This window comes from Canis lupus, chromosome 6 (genome assembly GCF_011100685.1).
Source record: "Canis lupus familiaris isolate Mischka breed German Shepherd chromosome 6, alternate assembly UU_Cfam_GSD_1.0, whole genome shotgun sequence".
In the NCBI taxonomy this organism is placed as follows: Eukaryota; Metazoa; Chordata; class Mammalia; order Carnivora; family Canidae; genus Canis; species Canis lupus.
The window spans coordinates 60,748,827-60,773,648 of NC_049227.1; the positions used below are offsets into that span (position 1 = coordinate 60,748,827).

A 24,822-nucleotide genomic window follows, 5' to 3' on the forward strand; every position below is an offset into this window, starting at 1 on the left:
TTTTTGTAGTGGCATTTGAATTATCCAGAGTGGACGAACATTGCATTTGATTGATGAATATCATTAATTGTCTCAAATGAAATATTTTTTCAAAATTAGTTAAATGTGTTTGAATAAAAAAATGGCCTAACTAGCAAAACTCAAGTCCCAGAACATGAGAGGGATGCCTGAACTTTGAAAGATCCTAGCAGGACTCTTCCTTCTTTGCCATATCCAGAACACATTACCAAGAATCAAGAACTTTGATTCATTTTCTTCATAGTGCGTTATGTACTCAAGGTAGTTAATTTTCCTTTTAAAAATTCCTAGTTCGCCAGTTATTTCTTCGTCTTAAGATGGTTCTTTTTGGTTTTCATTGTATTCAAGCTGGGCATTTTGTCAGTTCCTGCTGCTTATGGGAATTAACATCAGGCTAACACACAAAACCACAAGCAATCTTCTCCTCCTTGGGAAATTAAACAAAAAATTGAATCATAGTTAGGAGTCCTTTAATCACTTAATACTGAGAGTTATTTTCCTGAGTCATGAGAATGAATGATATAATGAGGCTGTAATGATAGTCAAGGTTCATCCACCATGAATTGCTATATGTAAATAATATACTTAAATATAATTTCTTGATTTATCAACTTTGGATTCCATCTACTTATGCCAAACTATTATACATTAGTATTTTGATGAACTTCTTATCTCTGTTTTATTAGTTATGCTATTAGTATTTTTAATAGTTTCATTTATAACTAAATGATATATTTTGGCCTCCATTTATTCTTTACCCAACAATTTAGAGAGTATCTATTGATTCCTCACTTGGTAAGGGAAACAATTAGTGAACCTCCTCTTTTCCATCTATTTTCCTCTCCTTCTACCTCCTCATCTCAACTCCTATCAACTATTCTATTGCTTTTACATAGACTATAATTGTCTCCCCTGCTTTGTCTACAAGTTAATTCTATGAATTGAAGATAAATAAATATATAATATAATTGTAGAGTAAATATAATTCTCCACAGATCTAAGTGAAGTGATTGGATCTACAGAGAAGGATATGTTAACCTATATCAGTTAATTTCTGCCTCTTGAAAGAGAATGGTTATTCTAGGCACCAAGAGCAAATGGATTCTTATTTTTCTAGCTGTGCTTCCATATTGTGTGTTTGTTATTTGGACTATGGATTTCACTGCATCTGTTTTATACTATAACAGATTAATGTACTTTCTTTACCAAGAGAAGGAAAAGACGAATGATTTGATCTTACCAATTTCTGAAACATGCGATTTATAATAGAATTGACTTGCTTATTAAAAGTAGTCTTTACATAGCACCCTCACTAATTTTACTTATAGCTCATTAGGCTAGATGCATATTTATCTTCTTTTTGCATTGCCCTACATTGGTGCTGTTGTGCTTCAATTCCGTCTCTTCTACTTTTCAGGTTTCCTGTTTTGTTTTGCTGGAGTATATCCTCAAGTTTGTGTGAGCTCTCCAATAAAATTGATAGGTGCTTGCTGGCTTTCACTGCTGATTAAAGTTTCATGAAAATTTTTTGTTTCATTTTGCCTACTCTTTTATGTTTTTAGCTTGGATAAAATTTCTCCTGTAATTTTGTTGATTATATCTCCTACCTTTGGGAAACTTTATTTTTTATTTTTATTTATTTATTTATTTATTATTTATGATAGTCACAGAGAGAGAGAGAGGCAGAGACATAGGCAGAGGAAGAAGCAGGCTCCATGCACCGGGAGCCCAACGTGGGATTCGATCCCGGGTCTCCAGGATCGCGCCCTGGGCCAAAGGCAGGCGCTAAACCCGCTGCGCCACCCAGGGTTCCCCTACCTTTGGGAAAGAACAGAATATTTTTTATCAGGAATTCTAATTAGTTATTTCGGTCTATTCTGGATTGACCTTTCCTATCTTTTACATTGTCTCATGGTTTCCATTCTTTTATGATTTAGGTCTGAGAGATTTTTCTCAATTTTATCTCCCAAATTCATTTGTAGCTATTTCATTTGTTATTGAATTCTTCCATTAAATTTTTTTAATTTTAGAAGTTGCATTTAGTTTCTGAAAAATCTGTCTAACTTTCTGATGACTCCTTTTTTTAGAGTGGTTTAATTGTATTCTGGGATATACTATTTTTTTGGGATATCTCTCAAGATACCAATTGGATTTTTTTTTATGTTCTCTTTTGTTACTTACACTAGTTCTATTTACTTAGTGTTCTATTTGTTTACTTTTGGTAACTTTCTGTTATGCTATCGTATAGGTGGCTATTAACATGGCTAAACGAGGACCATGTACCTAGCATAAATTGGTGGCAAGGTTTTTGTTGTCATTCCTTTACTTAATTTACCAAAGGACTCCTCCTCTTTCTGATAAGGCCAACAGGGGGCTGTGCTTCTGACAATCAGGCTTCCCTGTGGAGTGTATGAACAGGAAATAGGTAGTTTCAATAGGCATTCTTAACAATACCACTGAAAGGGAGACTTTTCTCCGGAGGCAGAGACAAAGGATTTCTCTACTTCAGTCCTGTGCCAGTCTGGAGCTGTTTTTCCTCCCCATGCCTCAAATCTGCCCATGCTTTAGACTATTGTGTGACTCTAGAGTTATCTGCAGCTCTGGTCTGTTTCTTCAATTCCAGTCCCCTAATAAGGAGCCTCTCAGGTTAATCTAACATTTTGCTTGGAAATCAGTTATGAAGAACTTAATTAAGATGAAAACAAGTGCTGCTGTGTACTGTGTGGTATCGTAGGTCTAGTCCCAGCTCTTTAATAAACATTCCTTCATTTAACTGTTCTGAACCATGCACCAAAGCCCACTTCTGATCTTTATGCCTGCCAATTCCAGAATTGAATCTTCCTGAGATTGCCTAGAAAGAATGTCATCCACCTTATTAGATTATAATTAGTATATGAAATCAGAGATCAATTCTTATTTCCTACTAGGTACTATGAGTCTACAAAAGTATCTGGCATATAACTGGCACCAATAAATATTTGTTGAATAAATGAATGAATGAACAAATATATTGATGGATTTTGATATATTCCTTTTGATATATTTTAATTGTTATTTCAGTGAATTTTTTGAATTGTGGATGGTTACTCAGATTATCATTTTCAAATTGATGGAATTTTAATGAATCATTAAACTTATAATTGTGAGCATTATGCACAAGGTTTATGATCTATTACATAACATAATCAAAATGCTTAATTGTATATATACCATGATTATCACTTTTTAACTGTTACTCAGCTTGTGTGTTTTTATATGTGCTTATACACAGGGACTAGAAAAAATATATAAATGAGTGTTTCATTTGTTCGACTTTAAGATACTTAGGTTCATGTTTTCTTTTTATTTCAATTTGTAGTAGCAATATTTGTATGATAATAAAAATATGAAATTAGATTAAATGCTAAAGGAAAGCGATGCCAACATCTTTCTGGATGATGTAATATAAAAAATATTTTACTCTAACAATTAAAAAAGCCTTCTAATATCTAATATAAAACCTCCCTCCCATCCATAGCCTTTACAACTGTCCTTGCTATATGACCACACCACCCTTTCTTTTTTTTTTTTTTTAAAGATTTATTTATTTCCCCATGAGAAACACACAGAGAGAGAGAAAACCAGAGACACAGGCAGAGGGAGAAGCAGGCTCCACGCAGGGAGCCGGACGTGAGACCCGATCCCAGGTCTCCAGGATCACACCCCAGGCTGAAGGTGGCGCCAAACTGCTGAGCCACTGGGCTTCCCCCACACCACCCTTTCTAATGATACAGTATTATCTGCTTAGATAATCATTATATCCTTCACTAAACAATTTTAAGTCAATTTTTTCTGGATATTGTGCTAAAATCTGGGGATACAAAGATAAATAAGCATCTGTATGTTTTAAGATCATAGCCGAGTGATTCTTCAGTGGAGATTCACAGAGGTTCTTACAGTCTTCTCTGTATATTCACTGACTTTTAAGAAACTTTCCTACCTTCACTATACCTGTTCTCATGGATCTGATTATAATTATTGAGTTTAATTTGTAATTTCCAGGGAAAAAAGTGCAAGGTAAAGATAAGAAAAACAGAGAGGGGAACAAAAAAAGGGGCAAAGAGAAAAGAGAAATAAAAGCAGTCATCGAGATTATTTTATTTTTATTTATTTTTTTATATTTTATTTATTTATTCATGAGAGACAGAGAGAGAGGCAGAGACATAGGCAGAGAGAGAAGCAGGCTCCCTGCAGTGAGCCCAATGCAGGGCTCCATCCCAGGACCCCAGGATCATGACCTGGGCCAAAGGCAGACGTGCAACCACTGAGCCACTGGGGCTTCCCATAGAGATTATTTTAATGAGTCAAGACATATAAGGACAATTGGAAGAAAGAGTATCTTTCCTGGGCAAATATGGTCAAAACAGTTAAAGCTGCCTATTTTTTATACATGCTTTTTCACATTGCAAGTTCTGTATTACTGTCTTTTCATTTACATATTCTTATGGAATATGCAAATATAGTAAATAGTAAATGTTGCTATTTACTTTGTGGGGTTATTCACTTGTTTCTATATATTGCTTTGTGTCATTATTTCTGTGGCTACCTAGGTGCTATATAAAAATGTCTAATACATTTTGTTTAAAGGAAAATTAAAAGGTGGTTTTGATTAAGAATTTAAAGGGTTAAAAAATAAAAAATAAATAAATAAAGAATTTAAGGGGTTTTTCTATATGAAAGTTAATAATCTTATCTAATGGATTTTATTATATCTATTTTGGCTTCCATGAAAGTGTTATCTCTTACTTAACTAAGTTCTCCATCAATGAGGCTTCCAGAAAATTCAGCTATTGCAAAAGACCAATGGTGTAACCTTTTTTTTTTTTTTCCAGAAAGAGAATGAGAGAGCATAAGCAGGGGGAGCAGTAGAGGGACAGGGAGACGTAGACTCCCTGCAGAGCAGAGAGCCCAATGTGGGGCTTGATCCTATGACCCTGGGTTCATGACCTAAGCTGAAAGCTGATGCTTAACCGAATGAGCCACCCAGATGCTCCAGGACTGATGTACTTTTAATGGAATTTCCATATGGATTTATGCCTCCACCATAAGCTCAGGTGGTTAAATAGTATCTCTATCTATCCAATTGTTCATGCCAGAAATCTGGGAGTTATTATGGACACCTGACTCTGTCTCTATCCCTATCTACTATACATCACAGGTCTTATTGATCCCACTTTCAAGATGTATCTTGATTCCTTCCAGTGCTCTTTATTTCCACTGTCAGCATTCTGATCCTGACTTAAACCTTGATCATCTCACATGTGGATCACTGAAATTGCTTCCTAATTACACTCCTAGCTGTCTTCGTTGATTCCTTCAATCCATTCCAAATAGCCATAATAGAAGTGTTTTTAAAAACTCAAATTTAACTACATGGTTCTGCTTAAATGTCTTCAATAGCTCCCATTGCTCTTAAACCAAAACCCTCAATTTTTATCATACTCTCCATTAGGTGGTCTCTGTTAACCATACTTTTTCTTTTAGTGAGTAGAAGAGTTCTTTTCTGCTTTAGGACCTTTGTATACATTTTTTCTTTAATTATTTTTTGCCTGAATAGATCCTGTCTATGATTCAGATTTCTGATTAACAGTCATTCCTCAGAGAAATATTATTAGACTCTCTTCCTCTTCCATAGTATATTTATAATTAACTCTTTTTTTGCTCTTGTTATTAGTTTAATGGATATCTCTCCCACAAAACCTTAAGCCCCATGATGGGACAGATCATATACATTTTGTTTGTTATCATATTGTCAGTAACTAGAACAGTGCTCAACTTAAAGCAGTTGCTCAAAAAAATTTGGTGAGTAAATGAACAATGATGGTGTTTGGCCAGGCAGAGATGACAGTGACAAATTAGGTCTGATTTCTAACTTATTGGCCAGTTCAGTCTTAGGGAAGCTGTCCTGGTGCTTTTTCTCAAGTTGTCCTGGGTGTTTATCCAATCAGAGGTGTGGTCACTCTGGTCATAAAAGGGTCTTTCTGAAATTAGTAGGAAGTTCGTGGCTCTTCAAGCAACCTAGAGAAGTAAACTCAGCATTTCAGCATTAAGATAAACAAAGATGAACCAATTCAACCAAGTAGCAGATGCCATTCTTGTCTTTTAATCCAAAGGACAGTATGCATGGATAATATATAATCATTTATCAGTGTTCTAATAGTGTTTGAAATTCTATTAGGTGACATGATGAGGAAGCTGAAGATGGATGGAGTTGTTATATATTTGGTGTCTTGACTGTGCCTGCCAGAGCCTTTAAAGTCAGTTTAGTGGTCTATTAATGTGTCCATTATGAACCCAATTTCTTGCCTTAGTCATTTTAAATCTCATCTGTCTAATAACTTAGTATATGTTATTAGCCCAAATTCAAACATTTTATACCAACTATAATTCTTAGTTGTTAAACCGGTTTTGACTTATTGGTGCCACATTAAAACCTTAATAGGTGGAATAATTGGCTCTCATAACAATTTGGAGTAAGAGAAGTCATGAGCGAGCACTGTTTCCAGATACCCAAAAAGCTATGAATGAGTCCCCTTTGCCCTCTGAAAAGCTATGAACGAGTCCCCTCTGCCCTCTATTGCATCTCTCCACCCCTGCTGATTCCGTTTTCTCCCAGGTTCCCAAGCCAGTCCTAATTGGATCCAAACAGGAGCCATTAAAACTGGCATGGCTCAGGGGAAACACCTTCCAGGATTTCATAGGGGAATCTTTCCCCAGGAGCAGCCAGTCAGTGGTACAAAATGATGGGCTTTAGATGTTTTTCCTACAGAGGGATAAGCCTGAGGCCTTCCTTAGGGAGAAAATTGATTCACCAAGCCTCTTGCCTACTCTGCAGCCCTGTAGCATTCCAAGCTCTTCTTTATGTTTTAACAACCTGCATGAAAATCTATCCTCCCACCTATCTGCATGCCTTTCCCATTTCTTAGTAACACCTAAGCTCCACCCCCTGTATAGCAAAGTCAGCTTTCACCCCACGAAATGGACTTCTAGGCACAGGTCCTCTTGAATTGTAATCCTGCAAACAAGAGTCAGCCAGGCCAATGTGTGTTATGTGCTGTGGGATCAGATATCTACATTTGTGGACTCTTGAGCCTGTTTATCCTCCTTGCCTACCTGCAAAATCTCTGGTGCATCCTGTATGTCTTTGAGTGCTTCTCCCCTCTCTAATTGAGAGAAAGCCTTCTGGGGTGCAATAAAGCTGCTTTAGGAAGGCAAGAAACAGATGGAAAATAAATGGGTTCAGGTGCTTCAGGGACCCAAATGCTGCTGCAGAAGGCAGAAACAGAACATCTAAATACGAAAGAGTATTTGATTTTTGTCTTTTAAATTCTGCAATGGGACAGAGAAAGTATCAAGGTGAAGAATCAGAGATTCTCTCCTTGGTGCATATGATGCATGGACTGGATTCCGGTTAAAGCCAGTTGCTCTTTAGAATTTAGAGATTTACTAGTGGCTCTAACCTGTGGGCACGGTGAAAGAAAGGCCCTAAATTTGACTCCTGGTGAAGCAATTTTTCTTCTTCTTTGAGAACTATTTCATGGGGAGAAGGGTGCCTTTCAAAGACTAATGAATTTGAAATCAGAATTGGGTTCCATTCCTGAATTCAACACATGCTGCTGTCTATCCCTGGATAAGTCATTTAACATCCCACAGCCTTGGTTTTCTTAACTCTAAGAGCTGGGATAATAAAATCTGTGGTGGAGAGTTTTTGGAAGTATAAAGATATGTGTGTAAAATATGGGGCACATTGTTTCTGTTACAAGATTAATACACATGGAAGATCTGCAGTTCCCTGCCCTACCTTCTCAGTTACATGATTGACATCCTCTATGATATCACTCCCTTCACTATCTTCATTTCAGAATTCTCACCACATTTCTAAGTAAGAATTGCTTTAGATCCCACTCCTAGCCCTCGCTCCCTTGTTCTCCTTTATGTCCTTGCAACTGTAATCCATGAGGCCAGTGTAATTTAGAGTACAGGGAAAATCCAACCAGCAGTAAGGCGTAAGGTGAGCTCATAAATATGGGGATGAATTTTGCCAAGGAGTCGAGAGCCTTAGTGAATGGTATTCTTGCCAAAACGTGCTGCTTTCCAGGAAACGATTAATGATAAATTGTGTTTACTGAGTGCTCACTTTGGGCCAGGTACTATTCCAAGTGCTTGTCTTGAATTTACTAATTTCCTCCGCCTCCCCAAATGCTATGAGAAACATCTTATTTTTACTCTCATTTTACAGATGAGGAAACTGAGACCCAAAGAGATTGAGTGACTTGTCCAGGGTCACACAGGTGAAAAGAGAGAGACCAGCCAGTGGATCAAGGCTAACTGTGTCTGGAGCTCACATACTTAACCACTAGGAAGTGCTGTCATTGAAACAAAGAGAGGAGATTTGTCCTGGTTGCCTGGACTTTCTAGCTAAATATAAATCTAGCCTCATGCAGAGCAACAGGTCCAATATAGTTTTACTGATATGCTCTCTGCACTATAACTTATATACAATGGCTTGGGGCAACCAGGAACATATCCGCTGAGGTTTATTGCCTGGCAGTCTAAGATTTATAACCTACATATGGTGGTGGTGTGTTTTTAACATCCCCCTCATGGATATTTTCTTGGTGAGATAGTAAGTTTCTCGAAGGTTTTTGTGTAGCTTTTTATTTCTCTTGCATACCCCTCATTCACAATGCTTTGGGGCTCAGTAAGTGGTTTTGATTGACTGCCTGCATTTCAGCAACTCTGCATGGTGATCACAGTGATTACATTTGCAAAATATAAAAGGGCTAGTGCTGTGGTTCAGCTACTTAAGGATTTTACTCCAGGTTCCGAGACTTACCCCCTAGCCAGGTTGTACAAGACAGCAAACCAGCAGACATTCAACGTACATGGCTTGAGAGTTCACCATCAGAGAAGATAGTGCTACGTCATGCGGCACACAAACACTAAAGGACACAGTTGCTGTCCTCCAGGAACTCACAGTGTGGTGGGAATTAAGTTAAACAATACGCCACTAGAGGAGTGGGAATCTGCCTGGAAGAATCTGGAATAGCTTTTTGGAGAAAGTAGGACTTAACTGAACTTTGCAAAAAACAATGGGGTTGAGAACAATCCATGGAACAAAGAAATTCTAGGAATGCTCCCCTACAGATGAATAAAGAGAGAAATTTCAGCCTGAGTTGAAGCACTCATCTTAAGAGAAAATTTGTCCTCTGGAACTTAAAGAGGATAGTTAGATCTTCCAAAAAAGTTCTGTAGGATTTAAGAAAGGGAGAACTGATCATCTCATGATTTGCTTGGAATGGGGTTTGGGAAGACTGTTCTTAAATGCCTTGTCTAAAACAGAATGTTGAATGCTTTGAAAAACTGATTGTTTGGTTCTCACATCAGCTGCAGATGGGGAAACTGAGTCTTAGAAAAGTAAAAGTAACTTGTTGATCGTCATGCAGGTAGTCAGAGGCAGAGCAGACATTCAAACCCAGCCCTGTCTGATTCCTAGGTCTATACACACCATGAACTAGACCTCACATTCTGGCACTTTATCTGAGCCTTTTACTGGGACTCTTATTTTTTCTTCTCTGTGAACACTGCATTTATAGGAAAATATTTTAAAATGCCTAAAAAGGCTTAGTTTACTTTTATTCAGTGTGCATCAAAGTTTCACATTTACTGCCTATTTTTCTTTTTCTTTTTCACCCCAAAGTTTTTTCCTTTTTTTTTTTTAACTAGAACTTTTCAACCTTCTGTGATCTCTTTATAATTCCCTTTAGAATGCATAATTGTGCTCGATCAATTTGTTAGAGGCTTTTGAAGTGTTAAAAAAAACTACATTAAAATTATTTTCTTTCAGGTTTTATGTTAATGAACATAGGTGCTATTCAGAGCAAAGTCAGGGTGTCAGGGGAACTTTAGTTAAAGTTATTCATACATAAACTAAAAAAGGAAACATCTTTAGTGGAGGAAAAATACATTTAATGAGTAAGTACGGCACACAATTCCTCCTTTCAAAAATGTCAGCTCGTATTGAACCTCCATTCTAGATATCTTACAATTACTTTGTCAACAGAAGGTAGAGTAGTGATGGATGACGCATTGGTTCTTGAAACCAAACTTTCTGCGAGTTACTTAGGCTGAAACTAAGTGCTTTTACATTCCAGTCTTATTGATGATAGTGGTTTTATATTTATCACCCTGTCATTGCAGTTGACTGTATCAGCCTCTTCCCTGTAAGAATATGGACACTAATGGAGGTGTGTCCTTAGTGCTCTGAAGGGTCACAGATTCATTCCACTAACACAGTCAGGGCACACACTGCTTCCTGGGGAAACGCAGAGGCAGCTTTACCCATTTCAAAAAAGGATAAGCCAAGAATACCTTAAAAGGCCTTTGGAAATTGTGTTGTCAGTGGCTCTCTTTGGACCATGACCCACCTCGTGGCGCTGCACACAGAGGCTCTCGGCTCTCGCTAATGGAGCGTTACTGTTTTGCAGCTTCCCCTATAATAGGAAGAACTCTACCAGGACCTTGGCAAGTCCACGACCTGATTGCAACACTTTATTTATAAGAAATTCTGTCAAGAATCAATAATAGTCTTGGGTCTCAACTTCTTTCTTTAATAATACTTTGATATGATTTGTCACAAGCTAGCCCAGAGTATCCACCAGATTTTATTACTTCGCTTGCAGCACAGTGTCTTATCTTTGAGTCATGAGATCAGCCATGGGGAGACCTTTAAAAAGCTATATTCTTTACTGTTTGGTTATTACAGAAAGTCTATATTACTCAATAATACCTCTTATAGGCCGTGCTGTCACACCTTCACACAGATGTTTAACCCCAACGTGGATACACTGGATGCCCGGAGGCCATTTCAGTGACATGGACATTGTTTTTCATGATTGGATGCCTGATGTATCAGTAGCAGCAGAAACAGAAAACAAACAGAACTACACACACACACAAACTCACACCCCCTCCCCCCCAGACACACACACACACACACAAGACAAAAACCCTACCACTGTAACAAAAACAATGTTGACTTCTTTGCCCAGCCTGACACTTTGGACTGAATCTCAAACTAACTGTCCATTTTGACAGATTTTGTTTAGAGTCCAGAGTGTTAGGTTTTTATGACCGGAAAGCAATCTGAAATTTGGAGAATTCAATTTAGATTCCCTTCTTGCACACAATCAGCTTCTTAGGTTTCACTGTACATCTCAATAAACACGATGCCATGACATCAGTAGCATGCTGTACAGCAGGGGCTCTAAATATGCTTTCTACTGCTCAGCCGTGGAATTCATATTGTTACAGCTAATGCCTGTTGGTAAATGCTTGTATCGTTACATGCTGTATTTACAGAACTATATATTGTCAGCCTAGGATTTTGTTTCTCCAATCTGTTTTTCTTCTTTGGAGGAATATAGCAGAAAATGTTCTAATACCCACTGTAGACAAAACACACACATACGCACATACTCACACACACTCACATACAGACACACACACACAGACCAAGATTTCAAAATCGTAATCATTTTGAATTTTGAAATTAGAGGAAATGAGGGAGAAACACTCCTTGGAAAGTTATTATTGTAGATCTTTCATGTGTCTGCAAATTGGTACTAATTTTCAATGTAGATTTAAGAAAATTGGTGGTATGTGAGCAAACATTTTATTTAAAAAGTTTTCTGTTTTGTTCCTGCGGCTGCCACAGTTGTTGCTGTGGGGAGATTGTTCCTAGGAGGCCGGCTGGTTTCCCTGGAGGCTCTGATTCTGGCTGACGCTCTGCTTGGGCTCAGCGTGACCATACCGGCAGGCACTGCCCAGAAGGCACCCTCGCTATGTCTCCCTTGCCTTGTCCAAGTGTAAGCAGAGGCAGCAAGGCCAGGAGGCCACAGTGCTTCAGGCTGTGGGCTGTGACAGGCTGCTCTGAAAACTTTGTCTCTCTGTCTCTCCTCTCTTCTTATGCTAAGGACTGAGGTGACAGGTAGCTAAGGACTGAGGTGACAGGTCTCTGCCTCAGCCCTGCCCTCTTCCTCAGCTTCCCCAGCATTGAGCATTGGTAAGAATGTGCACTAACCTGCCTTGAACTTAACTCAAGAATCCCTGGTTTATCTGGCATCCAAGGGCAAAGGAAAGGAATCTCAATTTGCTAAATGTCTACGGTGTGCCAAAATCTGAGCTAGGCTTTCCATATATGTTAGCTCATTTAATGCTCATTAACTCTACAAGGAAGGTATCATGCCTTCCTTGATACGAACAAGGAGCCCTGCATTCAGAGATTAGGGGGGGTGGCTGCCATCATACAAATGAGAGTGTGGAAACTGGCCTACAGAGTGAGGGAGGGCAGACTCCAAAATTCATACTTGCTCTACTGAAAACCATGCCACCAAATTGCCAAACCATGCTGCTTGCTTCTTTTGTTTTACCGTGACCTCTGTTCCCTCAGAGATTCTCAGAGGCCTACTTTCCAGCCCATTCACCCCATCATCCATGCACTCTTGTCTCTTCTGATCCAAGTCCTATCTTGGCCCTACTTCTCTGTGAACCCTTCTCCAATGAGCCTGCCTATTCAGGTTTTTTGGATATTTTTTCTAAATGTTTTATTTTGTGATAACGATAGATTCACATGCAACGGTAAGAAATGAAATGCAGAGAGATCCAGTTTTGCTCAGTTGTAACAATTTACATCACCATAGCATAATGTCACAAACAGGATATTGACCCCGATGCACTCCACCAACCTTATTGAGATCTCACCAGTCTTACATGTACTCATTTGTGTATGTGTGTATTGAACTTTATGCAATTGTGTCACATGTGCAGATTCATATGATTATCAGCACAGTTCGGATATAGGACAGCTCCGTCTGGATCCCTCGTACTTCCCTCACGGAGTCACAGCCACCCCCCAGCCTATTCTTACCAATCCCTGGCCATTGCTGATGTGTTCTCCACTTCCCTGATTCTGTCATTTCAAGAATTTTCTATAAATGAAATCATACAGTGTATAACATTTTGAGAATAAACCTATTCGGTTTTGCAACTCCTATTCTTGACTGGAGTCCATTTTGTGTGAAGTAATTAATGCATTCATTTAGTCAGAAATATTTGTAGGCTGCCTACAGGATCCCAGTACAGTTTGAGAGCCTGGACATACAATGATGAACCAAACTGACAAACATCTCTGTGCCATGTATTTGGGTCCTTATTCATAATGACACCTATTGTTCTTAAGGCGTTTCCTGTCTAAACTCTTCCTATCATCGTGAGCTCCCAGAGAGCAGAGAATGCATCACACTGTTTTGCTTATAAAGACTTAGAGCAGCAAACTGTTATTGAGCATATAGAATATGTACTCGATGGATCATCTGGTACATTCTCCTATGAATAGGCCTTTCAGGCAAGTGGCATTATCACTCCCGTAACAGATGGGAAGGGCCTTGCACCAAAAAGTGACGTGTAAAACAATGCAAACATATCAGCCCCTTTCACAATGCCTTCAGTCTTCCAACACCTCTCACTCAGAGACCTCATGTTGCCCACCTCTATGCTTCCACTCAGGTGAAGCTCTGTCTCTCCTCCTCATTTTGTTGTTGGCCTGTTCTACAAATGTTCTCACCATCTTGGCTCACATCTGTACATCAGAAGAGAGCAAGGGTCATCAAGCAAATGGTAGGATTTTTTCACTTATATGTCACCCTTGGCTATGGCCTGGTCACCAGACCTTCCTTGTGGACCACTTTTCAGTTTCTCTCTGCTTGTGCACAGTACAAAGAACAAGTTTCCCCTTCTTCTAAACTGTGAAGATTCTGTGATGACCTTCAGAAACATGTGATGATCCTCTTGATCCAGTGCAAAGGAGAAAAAAGTAAACCCAAAATGTTTGGTAAAGGTTGATTAGCCTCCACAAATAGCTCACGAGCAAATTTAGACCTATGAAAAAAACAAACTCCCAGTATGGAATGTGACTGTTACGGTAGTCCCATAGATTTTTATTGAGTATTAAACCAAGAGGAGTGGATTCTCTCGAGGGCTTCCCAGCCAAAATTCTGGTAAATACAGAATGGAATTTCCCAGATGTAATTGCTTAAATTGAGTTATTTTCCTTCTGCCCAATTACAAGTCTATTGTCAATTTTATTAGCAATTGTTGACAAAGAATGGAAAGTTAAAACCTCACTGGAGAATGTTGTATTCAGTTTCTATGTAAGAGAACTTCTAGAAACCCCAGGGTACACAGTGAATTGGTTCCAAAAAATTACCATTGTCCTCCTGGGATATTTAGGAGGAGAATGCCGTTTTTACTTCAGCACCTCCAAGAATATTGACTTGGCACCATAATCCATGTGCTGACGCTAAAATGATAGAATGAATCCTTGTAGCAAATGATACATTGGAAAGATGAGACTTGAAGTACTCCATGAATTTGAAAAGATTCCTTTATTCAATATATCATCTGTTCAGAGGATTGAGTCGTTGGCACTAGATGAAGCAGACAAGCTTACTGGCAAAGTGAAACATGTGGACTTTTATGCCTGGCTGTTGATGAATTAGCTGACCTTGCTGGTGCTGCCCAGTGTGTATCTTTCTTAGATTTTGTGTTTTAAGAATCACACTTTCATTGGGGGTGAAGCGATCTAGATTTGGCAATAAAACATTTTCATGACCACTAGCACACAAAGGAAATTTTAGGATAACAAAATAGACTTAGCCCATGATTCATTTTGGCATAATTTCAGAGGAAGCCCAATCCTGGAGTGGCCACCATCTTCTGTGTGTAACACTTTTCACTACCTGTTCATCATTTGAGGGAAAGAGTACAGAGCCACTGGGAAATAGACTGCTCAATGGTGGAAGTCCACTTGGACTTCTCAGATTGTTTGGATCTGCTATCTTTGGTTGAGAGTGGGAAGGAACACGCCATCTCTCTCAGGATGAGAGGTGAGGAGATATGCCCTTTTGTTTATCAACACAATTAATGATTCAGGTAGAAAATCTTGCTTTTTGCAATTTAAATAGAGTACAAAGACGAATTGGTGCACATTAATAAATTATTTGGCTCCCACAGGTTCTGGAAAGATTTTGAGAAATAAAAATTTCCTGAACAATAAGCAAAAATAAAAAGTACTCTAAGGTATTTTTTTTTTCAGGACAATTCTTTCTCTTACTATTTAGAAGATAATAATTATAGCATTCCAGATAATTATTAGAGAAGATTTAGTGGGAAAGGTAAAACATTTTTATTCATCAAGCTCTCATAATTTTGTCTTAGAAGGAATTTAATATTTCTGCCAGGCCCTAGAGGGAAGATACTGAAAGAACAATGGAATGCTTATAAAAGTTAGATTTAGAATTTACTGAGATTATTACCAATTTAACAGAAACTGTCTTTTAAGAATGGGGCAAAGCTAATGTAACTGATGTTAATGTGACAAGATGAATGGAATTGTCTGAACAGATGACCTCATGTAGATTATGTGGAAAGATGATATTGATGATGATGGGGTGGTGGTGGTGGTAGTTACAATCACAATTACTGTCCAGGTGATAGAGAATATGAGCCATGAGGGGGAAAATAAGCCCAGGAGAGTGGTATTACACGCTCTAAAAGGGAACAGCAGCAGATTTCTTATTGGAGGTACAATTTGAATTTCCTACTTGTTTGTTTTCATTCTAAACAATTGTAGGTGAGTCAGAATTTACTGTCAGATTTCTAGTGGCTATATTGTTCATGCTTTGTGATAAATAGTCTATATTTCTAGATTCTTTATCAAGTAATTTGTTACAACTAACCTGTTTGAATTTTCTCTCTTTTTAAAGTTATTGTGCTTTTTTTGTATACAAGTACTATGCTAAGCACTTCATACATATTTCATTCTTCTAATATCCAAATGATAGCAATGTAATTACCATCCCTATTTTTTAAGCGTTGGAACAGAAAACTAATAAGAGCTTAAGTTCCTACCATAAATAGGATTGGCCACCTACATCTTGCTTAAGCCATAGTTGTGTTAGGTTTTTCTTCATTTACAGCTAAGCTTAATCCTAACTGATATACTGACTTATTAAGATTCTAAGGAAACAGAGAATTAAGGCAAGTTTATGTGCTAGGCAATTGACATATAATAACTCATGTAATTCTTATACCTGGAAAAGATATTGTATACCTTGTCACAGTTGAGAAAAAAAGAGTCTCAAAGAAGTTGTCTTACTTTAATTATGAGGACTTTGGAATCCAGAAAGATTGTCTAGCATCATGCAGATAGTAAATATAGGTCAAGCACAGGTCTTGCTTATAATTATGCCATACTGCCTTAGTTCCAGATCCCTTGCTTGTAATTATACCATATTTCTTTAGAATATAAAAACAAAATTCGGGTAGCCTGGATGGCTCAGCAGTTTAGCGCTGCCTTCAGCCCAGGGTGTGATCCTGGAGACCCTGGATCGAGTCCCACGTCGGACTCCCGGCATGGAGCCTGCTTCTCCCTCTGCCTGTGTCTCTGCCTCTCCCACTCTCTCTCTCTGTCTCTCATCAATCAATAAATAAAATCTTTAAAAAAAGAAAACAAAATTCAAAAACTCCCTATATTCAGTATCACATGATAACTCAAGTTGGTTAGGAAAGGAAGAGAGAGCAAACAGATCTGTAGTTGACCAGAGAAAGTGATGTGGCATTCACTATGTGTTAAATGAAGAATAAAGGAATGAGAATTTCCGTTATACTAGTTCTGTGGCCAACAGCTATTTCTGACCTGAAACAACAGCCACAGTGATAACAGAACTTTCTCTCTCTCACTGTCTCTTTATTTATTTTTTTTATCAAAACCACCTAAACAAAAAATAGCCATTGAGATGATTTGGGGATGCCAGGAATAATATATGACAGCACAAAATAAATTGGGATGTGGCAAGAACTGCAAATTTGGGGATTAAGGGAAAGTCTGATAATATTGAGAACACCCCCATACCAGCTCTACTCCTATGCCCAACCCCAAAATATTAGCAGCAGAGGAGGCAGTTGGAAGATCCTTCTCAAACAAAATCAAACCAGTGTAGACCTACAGATAACAGTAGTTGGATGACCCAGTGAAAAAGCCAGCCGGTCATTCTTTGATGCTACAGAGGCATCCATTACTTCACAGATGCATGGGTATATGATTTTCTATCAACTCTTTAATACCTAACTATGAACCGAGAGCTAAGAATATCAGACACTTTAATAAAGAGAAACAAACAAAAGAACAGACCTGATAGAAAATCTGGACTGTGGAAAGAATGAATATCTTTAGAGAGATAGAGAAGATATTTTTGCCAATAAATCAACAGAATGCTATGAAAAAAATGAAACAATCTGAAAAAATAAAGTGTTTTTAAAATTAATATATGACAGCCAAAATTTTAATCGAAGTGTTAGAAGATGCAAGCAAAAAATATCCCAGAAAGGACAAAAATAGAAAGAGATGAACAGATGAGATGGTTTGGAACATTTCATGAACCAAAAATGGGGGTCTAACATATAATTAATAGGCATTCTAGAAGGAAAGAACAGAGAAAATGATGGCAAGGAAGTTATTTTTTTAAGGAATGTAAAAAAATTTCAAAAAATTGAAGAACATACTTTCAAAATGAAAAGGCCCTCTGTGTACCTAGCAAACTGATTAAACAAAAGACCATGCCAAAATGAATTGTAATGAAATTTTGGAATGCTAGCCACAAAGAGATGGCATTGAACTTCTAGACTATAAAATTTCAAGACAGAAGAGTAGAGCAATAGCTATAACGTTCTGAGAAGAGAAATATTCTAAATTCACTTTTTCTCTGGAAGTTACTGGAGAATGTGCTTCACTAAAACATTGTTGTAAAAACAGATCTAATGTTTGAGAAAGAATAAAGTAATTCTTAGGATGACTCAAAAGGAAGTACAGGAGGCAATCACTGTGTAGCAGGCCTACAAGTTGCCAGTCCAGATACAGAATTTACAGAGGTTTGGTGAGAAACAGATATATTTCTTCTATTTGACTAGGTGAGAAACCTCATTAAGAGGCGCACTTTGGGGGTGTGAGTCAATAATTAGATGAAAAAGAAGTGGAGTCAAAGAAGAAATGAAATGATTGATTTTAGAAAACGAGTAGTTGTGCAACAAAGTAAATTAAACCAATTGGTCCACAAAAGAAATTTACATACATAGGAACAGCAGTAAAAATTGTAGATATGGCTTTAACTCCAAATTGATAAAACTCTATTACAAGGATCAGGGGGAAGGGAAAACAAGAGGGTGGAGTGTGTGTAAAAGAGCTAAACTAAGAGATTTGTAGATAATGTTTTAAATTGATAAATCACAATACAGCTGCATAGCAGTAGACCCAGTGCAAAGCATTGAAAAAGTAGTTGTCCTTGGATGATATATGAGTGGGGAAGTGAACAGAGAGACTAATATATATATATTTTTATATATAGTATTTTTAGTAATGGTTAAATTCCCTATGAACTGTATACTCATATTGCTATGATTTTTTTAAAGTTTGTAAAAATTTCCCATCATTGCTCCTTGACCACTACTCAATCCATCGGTTCCCTTATCAACTTGGTGATGTTTCCCCTCTCTGTCCCAAAGTTGTTCCTTCAATAATGTGAAATTGGGCTCCAATCAGTATTGTGTACTCTCAGAGTTCTTAGAAAGTTAAGAATGCATTCCCCCTGTGATGCTGCTTTTTCAGTTCTGAGCACAGCCAAGACATGTTACATAACTTGGAGTTTCAACAAACACCTGGAAATCAGGCTGTATGTATTGCTCAGATGAGACCAGACATGAAGAGATTGGTAGTGACAAGTGTTGTCACTTCTCTCTCTGACAGCAGGCAAGTGGCGCGCTGTGTATACAAGGTCTGATACCATGCTTTCAAGATGAAAAAAAAAATGAAAAGGCAAGTGAAAAATAACATTTCAGGAAGAGCTATCTGAGAAAATAATGGCAAATTACACATGATTTAGCTTTGCTCTTAGCTTTTATAAAGACCCAAGAACTATGAACCGAACAGTTGAACCCTAATTAAGTCTCCTCTTGATCTCTGGTACTGCACACCCAATTCTCAGGCTGCGTTTTAAAAAGGCATCATAACATCCTCTCATTTATCTGCTCTTTTTCTTGCCTTGCTTTTTTTTTTTTTAATTTCTCCCCCCCTCCTTTTTTTTTTTTACCTTGAGTAAAAAGAGGTTAATACGAGCCATTAAGAATTAAAAAATAATTACACGATGAAAAAAATAGCTCAGGTGAATTTTAATTAGAGCCTAATTTGATGGGATTTGAACCCAGCACACTGGAAATATACAGCGGTAACTTTAGCCGTTAAATTGTGTGGCCTTTGTTTAAACTCGGTGGGAATTGAGAGAGATTATTTTGGCTGCTTGAAGACACCATGTTTTTTCCATTAATGCCAGGGAAATATATTGAGCGGCTAAAATATTACTAATAAAAATAAATGTGAAAGTTGTAAATTTCAAACAATGTAAGACCCATAGTTCATACCTGAATTTCCAAATGTGTATGTGACATTTCATTAAGCTTAAAGCTGAAGACACGCTGTATTATGTCTGACCTCTTTAAAAAAGGGACCTAAATATTTCCACAATTTGTCATCCTTTGGAATCTAACAATAATAAGGCAGAGAATGTAAAAAGGTCCCTCCTAAGCCAGGAGGAAGCCCCTCTCTGGTCCTGTGCTCAGATGTAAGGCATCGCCCTGCCCTCCCTGTATTACCAATCCCTCTACTGCCTTCCAGTGGGTTCTTTCATCCATCAAATGGGAACAGTCAAATAGAACACTTTGGATGCGAGATCATGAGGTAGACTAAGTAAAATCAACATCTCCCTTAAATCTTCCTGGGAAGGATAAGAGGTGTTAAGACAGAAGCAGAATTCCTGAAGGGATTTGAGCTCATTTTGTCAGAAGGAAGTGGTTCCACATTGAACCACCAGTCTGTAGGGCCTTGAGATATACCCCTGTGGTTTCATCACAACTAAGTCAGCCACTGGAGGGAGCCAATATGACTCTCACAGTTTAGTCGAATATGCTGAACTGGTAGGGAAAGATAATTTGAAAATGGCACGTAAGGATGACAGAATTTGAACAAAATCCCTTTTATTTATTTATGCCAAAATCTGTGTGAATGTAAAATGCCATCTCGATCATGCTTTATTTATGGTGTGGCTTTTTCTCTGGGGGGAAAAAAAAAGAGAAAGAAGCACTTTGGCTTGAAGTTCTTCTCAGACTGCACCTCATGGCCCTGGCGAGTGAGTGGGGTGGCGAGCTGGGACAGTGGGGCAGGCCTCGGCGCAGGCCAGGGCCCGTATGGGCACGCTGCGGACTCTGCTCGCCTGGGCTCATCTGGGCAGGTGGGAGAAGGCACCGCTTGTCGTTTAGTGCAGCTAGAAATCATGCCTGTGCCTCTCCATGAATAGAGGGATGTGCAATATGTAAAATTCCTAAAGACAATGTTATTTATAGCTGTTGCAAACAATGTTTATACAAAGTTTATTAAATATGTCACCCACATTGATTTATCCCAACCAATCTCTTCAATCACTAATATTTATGTGATGGGTTCAGTCGCAACAATTATTTTATGTGCTGTAGAGTATGTTATAACTAGGGATTCACCCTGGCAATTATATGAAAGATAAAATGCTTCCTGAAGACCTCAGGGCAGACCAGGAAGTATATTATTGGACACAAGGTGGTTTTAACTGAATGCCACAGCACTAAATTTTAGAGGAAGAAATGTGGAGCATCTTATGGTTAAAAAGTCAAGCTAGTTTTGTGTCCTTTCTGAAGTTTCCTTGCTACTGGAAAGGTAGCAAGCTCATCTGCACATTTCCTTTCTCACGTCCAGATGTTGGGCCGAGAAATGCTTCCCCTCTCGTCATTTTGAATATCTGTCAGCTATTGCTCCTCAGCAACGTTTAGTTCGTGCCCACTGTGGGCAGAAGAGTCTACTTGGCATCTGTAAACACCTTCAAAGGAAACCAGACACACGTGACTTGCCTGGAAGGAATTGGCATCTGATGTGAGGGGCTGAAGCAGTGTTAACAAAGAAACCAGAATTTTCTAAAGAGTCCAGGGTAACTATTGAAACTGTAAGATGACAAACTCAAGGAAACAAACCAAAGCAAAACAAAGGTTGTTTCAAACCACAATTGAACGCAACTTCTGTTTCCTAAGAAAGACTAAAAAGTCCTTTGTTTGGCAAAAGGACAGACCCACTTTGGTTCAGAGAGTAGGGCCTCAGGGCACGGCAGGAAAGTAGACAGTAAAGCAAAGAGGTAGCTAAACTGTTCTGCAGAAGAAGTTAGCGGGAATTTCAGGCTGACATTCACTGTAGAAGGGTGAGGGGAAAAGTTTGGGCTGTAGGAGAAAGGGGGCTGAACAATAGGGGGGTGGGAAGCGAATTTGGGGAAATCCGGTGTGCTGGTGAGGCCAGGAAATGATCTCTGAGTGCAGGCGTGTGTCATATTCAGGTTAGAAATGGTCGCTGTGTTGTAATGGAGGCCTATTGCCTGTCCCCAAGTCAGTGTTTTTAGAGGTAGGAGAGTCCAAACTAAAGTAAGTTGTTTTATAAAAGTACATAGTGGTAGTCAGTAAGTGGAAATAATTTGGTCAAAACAGGAATGCAGAGTCAGAGGGAACTAAAAGTGTTTAACTGACACCCTAACTTCAGGAAGCTCTGGAGAGATTGAGAGGAATCCTCACTGAGAGCTGAGGGCTTCCCTTGGGATAATTTCATCCCTGAGACAGGATGAAGCCCAGCCTAAGGGTCATGTAGCATTTTCCCAGGGGATGAGTAAGTTATTTTCATACTTCGATGGGAGTCTGGTTTTACTCTCCCCTCTTACCCCCTGCTATTATTATTACTTCCCCCCCCGCCCAAAAAAAATTTTATTTCTCTGCCAGGAAGGATTTTTTTCCAAAGACTAAATCTTCCTCTTTAGTTGTCATTGGATTCGATTCTCAGTTGGCTTCATTTCATAGCCTTTTCTTAGTAATTAGCACTATAGGCAATGAAAATATTTGGGACCATGGGTTTGAGAATACTGGTCTTTCATAAAACCAGTTGCTCTCAGATAGAACCTATTGAACTTATAGAAGCTTTGTGGACACCTCTTATTAAGAAAGCAGTTATGCATGCGCTACAGGAATCTCTTAATTAATTAACCATTCATGGAGAGATCCTGGCACTAGGCCACAAGCTGGACAAATAGCCGGAGAAAGACACACATCTGTAGGGAGTTTGCAACTTCACGAGGAGGCAAGTAAATGACTGTTTATCTAAGGAGAACTGTCAAAATAGTATGGAGTGGTTCGATCTTTTCTGTCCACTGTATCATTTGATGCAAAGAGGGAAGATTTGGCTTCAATTTGATGATAGGAATTTGGACTTTGCCGCATATGTCCATAAAACAGGATTACCTGTAAGCAAAAGTTCACAGAACCCAGGAAATTAGAACTCTTACTGTGGCTGCTAAAGGAAAGGTTGTAACCTTAATATTAAACTGGTATACAGAAAAAAATATATATAACCAATTTAAAGACTTCATGGCTTTACATGTTATGACGCTGTAGTATCTGTTTATACTCTTCTTATGGGGATCTTGGTTTACAACTCTTGACAGAGAATACTCATTCAGTAGAGCCCCTCAGGGCTAAATATAAGATAATGTTGCTGACAGAACAAGATTCCCCAAATTTCTGTGTCTTGTGAGACCATGATGACAGAGTGTTTAAAGCCTACTTTATATATTCCCTCCAAATCCCAAGCTCCTTTGACTTGCCAACCCACATTGCTATCTGATTGCCACAATTCCCTGATATATGAAATCATGGTGGAATTTCCTTGGAATTATATATCTTAAGCCATGATAGCATTCAATGACTTCCAGATGCCTTAACAATGATGGTCCACTGAGTAAGGAATTACCACAGATTATCTCCCCTTTGATTTGTCACAGTTTTGTATGGAGTTTATTACCAGTAGAAATATTAACCTAGCCTTCTACAGCAGCCTATTTCTGAGATCTTTAGACAATATTACAAAAAAAGAAGTCTGTTATTTTTCTTTTTCTAACATAGGAGTGGTCAGTGGCGACTGCCAAGCTCCCAGAAAAATGAAGAGCCATAGTCCTGCTGATGTGCCTTCTATCTAGGCATGGGACAAATATCCAGCGTTCTAGAGACTGCTCATTCTTCACTGGAACACAATGGAAAAGGTAAGAGAAGTGGTTCTGTACTGCCAACAATGCACCTGAGCAGGGCAGAGCAGAGTTCTGTGTGCCATCTCTATGTTGACCTCCTTGCTGCTGCCATGCACACGATCTCGGATTCTGCACCACAGACCTATACAAAACTAATTGTTCATGTGATTTCCTTTCTGTGCCACTGCAGATGTCCCTTTCTGTAACAATTTAATTAACACTTTAAAATAATGATGCATTAATTAATGCCAAATTACAATGAAAATCCTGGAGAATTACACTTTATATCAACATTAATGCAAAATGAGTTCCTCCTGGATAATTTTTCTTACAATGAATACAAAAAGAGATAATACTAATTAGGCCATCAATTTAAATTTACCATAATTTCAATCCATGTCATTTATCTGTTTCCCAGCATAAAACAATACCAGTCTACTATACGTTTGTATGGCAATAGGGATGTCTGCATAGCAACCAGACCTGGGTCATTTTTAGGGTATTGTGAAATAGGTTTGAATTTTGAATTTGTATGTCAGTTGTTGAAAACAGGGTGTGTGTGTGTGTGTGTGTGTGTGCGCGCATGCAGGGGTACATAGTACATGTGTGTCTGAATATGAGAGAGAGGAGGAGTCCAACACTTTAGTAAAATAAAATGCTCTGACTTAAATAAAGTTATATGCTCAGTCTTATCAGATGCATGGCATAAGTCATCAGGCTTAGTCTATCCAGTTGCATATAATTCAGTTTATTTTCCATTCTTGGGGTCATGACCCAGGAGTTAGAAGAATTGTAGTATCTCCAGGGTCATTTGTTCATGAGCAAACCTAAATCACATCATCCCATATTCAAAAGTGACATGATGTGCACCTGTTACATTTCATTTTCATTGCTTCTAATAAGGAGATGCTCCTTTCAGTATCAGGAAGAGAGAGGGCTCAGAAGGTTAATTTTACAATGCTCACTGAAGAAAGAAACGTGACAGTAGTTCCTCAATTACAACTACTTTCTTAAGCGACCCTTTGCGTGTGCCTTTCATGTTGAGACACACTTGGTATCTAGATCATGCAAGATCTGTCAAACATTTTGTTTCTAAATCAGAACACCCCTGACTAAATATTTTCATAAAATCCTAAGTATTTTATTCTTACAAAAGTCTTTCGATGGCAAGAGAGCATATTGGGGCAGATTCCTTCAGGGCTTCATCTTAAATTTACTCTCTTTTTGGCAAAGAGTTTCCACCCATCCACTGTGACATGGGATTCTCACTTCTCATATTTGGGAATCCTGACATGTACTTTACTAGTGTCGTGAAAAGCATATTTAATAAAATGGCCAATTACAGTGTAGCAGTGGATATGGAAATTTACTAACAAAACAAATCATCTTCCAACATGAAGAATCTCTAATTTCAGAAGGGATAACATCAGAATGTGGTCAAAATTCTTGTGTCTCTGGGGTATTTTCCTGAATATGTTCCTTACTCCTCTTAGCAATTTGTGTTCTCACTGTGCCC

The 24,822-nt window shown here is 38.4% G+C and overlaps 1 long non-coding RNA gene across 1 annotated transcript in view; it reads left to right on the forward strand.

Annotated features, from left to right (window-relative positions):
• Positions 1-24,822, forward strand: part of LOC119876390 — a 65,420-nt gene that overhangs the window by 14,053 nt on the left and 26,545 nt on the right. The window contains exon 2 of the long non-coding RNA XR_005361300.1: positions 23,185-23,321. This is a non-coding gene — a long non-coding RNA (uncharacterized LOC119876390). The remainder of the gene's footprint in view (positions 1-23,184; positions 23,322-24,822) is intronic.